Below are 2,270 nucleotides of genomic sequence, written 5' to 3' on the forward strand. Positions count from 1 at the left end.
CATTTATGTTATGAGATCTTAATAGTATCAGAAATCAGCTGTAAATTGGCTTCTCAATGTTTAATTATGTGCAGTTTGGAATTATTGTTACATTAATGTACATCTTGATTGAATTTCAGCACTCCTTCTATATGTTCATGTGGGGGTTAATTTTATCTCCAAACAGTAGATGAAATAGGTTTTTTTGTAAAGATCTTTTTGTCTACTGTTGCACTGTATTTTACCATGTTTTTCTATTTCTAGGAAGTTTTTGTTGTTTCTGCAGCTCGTACACCTATGGGAGCCTTCAGAGGTTCATTAGGATCTTTGACTGCTCCTAGATTAGGAGCAATTGCAATTCAAGCAGCCCTGGAGAGAGCAGGTATTTTTCACACATTCATACTTTCTTATTTATTTATTTATTTTCAGTTACATAATTTGTTATTTTAGAGATATACATTTTATTTGTTGCTATTCTCTATATATACAAAAACATTTTTATGCATGCAACAAGCCTTTTATCTCATTGGATTTGACTGATTGCTATGCATCTTTGATGCGAATCATAAACCCTCCACCAACAAGAGAGCAACATCCTTTCAGGGTGCATGTGACTTTCCGTATTCAATTCTATTAAACTGTCACTTCTTGTTTCGTCTTACTCATTTTCAGACTTTTTTTCTCTTGGTGCCCCTTGAGTTGGATTCCTATACGTGATGAGAGGACCTCCCAGAGAGGGTTCTGTACTTTCAGTTTACCTTCTCTGGGATCTGAACATCCACCAACATGTTTGCTGTATGTGGCAATGCATGAAGTAGAGGAAAGGGTCCTAGTGGTTGATGGATTCAACCCAACATGCCACATTGGCCTTGAATTCCTCTAGATGTGCAATTTTGGGGTGAGTTCCCTCAAGGTCACTCGACTGGTCCACTTGAGCTAGGGTCAACCAAGTGCCAATGTTGGACATTCTCAATGGATGTTGTGGACATTATGTGTAATGCTGGTGTTTGGGTATAGTGCTCACAAAACCCTAGTGTTGCTGCAGTCTCCTTGTTTGGCATTGTAGTGCATTCCCTTATGGGGACCCATGGCAGGTGAGGTCAGTGGGCACTGAAATGTGTTTATTTATTATGGGTGCTCACATCCATGAAAACAAAACCAACTGATCATTGTAAAACAACCACGTATGGACAACTATGTCAGATTCTGTGCTTCGATTTCTCACTATGCATTCCTTGTCCAAGAAATCCATAGGGCAGATGTCTCCTCTTTCTTCATTCAAAAGGGATTGGAGGGGCTTGCTTGCTCTCCACAAGTCAATAAGGAAGTTGTGCTCTTGAGACATTTTGGTAGAAATATCATACCACAACACACCAAACTCCTCATGAATTTAAAGATCATGTAACTTTGAATTCCTCAAGAGGAGTTATTGTTGAGAAGGATTTAAAGAACATTTCTGAGTTGGAAATTCTCACTGTTTTCTTCAGCCAAGGTGTTTCTCTGGTGTGCTATTTCTACGTAAGGATGGAATAATGCTGCCTATCAGTGTTCTTATATTGACATTTACATTGCCACATCCACCTGCCACTATCAAAACAGGTTACTTGAACTGTAAGATATGTCCATATATTTCAAAACCTATGATGTTTCCAGTGTTAGCAATTCTGTCATTCAAAAACAAATGTGGACTGGAACCTCGCTGTGATAACTAGTAGCTCCCCACCCTCTTATTTTTTTGTTTTGCTCTAAGTGGGTGGAGGAGAAAGAGGTCTAACATTTGGAAACAGTGAACAATATTTCTTATCTTGAGGCTCAGAAATCGCTGTTTCCTACTCCATCTAGGACGTATGCTGTTGCACTGCATTTCACTTCTACAGTGAGAGTGCAAGCAGATTTTTTCATGTTGCTAACAGAGATATTCTCCAACCATTGAGGAGTCTTTTTGCCCTCCATGGTTTAAAAAAGTTGACAAGTCTACATCTACTTTCATCTCTGTTCTCACCACTCCTTTCAGTGGCTCCTTGGGTCCACTTCCCTTTAGCTCTGAAGTCTGGCATTTTCTCAGGTCTTTTTTCTTCTTTGGCCCCCGAAATGCAGAACAATTATTCTTTCATGCCTTCAGTTGCTGCGATCTTTGTCTACCAACAGAGACCTGCCCACTCTACCTACCCAGGGTAGGATCCAGGAGGTCTATAGATCTCCTTCTAATTTTGAAACATTTTGAAACCTGCTGATACAGTCACCTTTCAGCAGTTTTCTTCATACTGGAATGACAGGTTTGTGTGATGGAC

Source organism: Tachypleus tridentatus, chromosome 8, assembly GCF_004210375.1.
Source record: "Tachypleus tridentatus isolate NWPU-2018 chromosome 8, ASM421037v1, whole genome shotgun sequence".
NCBI classification, from domain to species: Eukaryota; Metazoa; Arthropoda; class Merostomata; order Xiphosura; family Limulidae; genus Tachypleus; species Tachypleus tridentatus.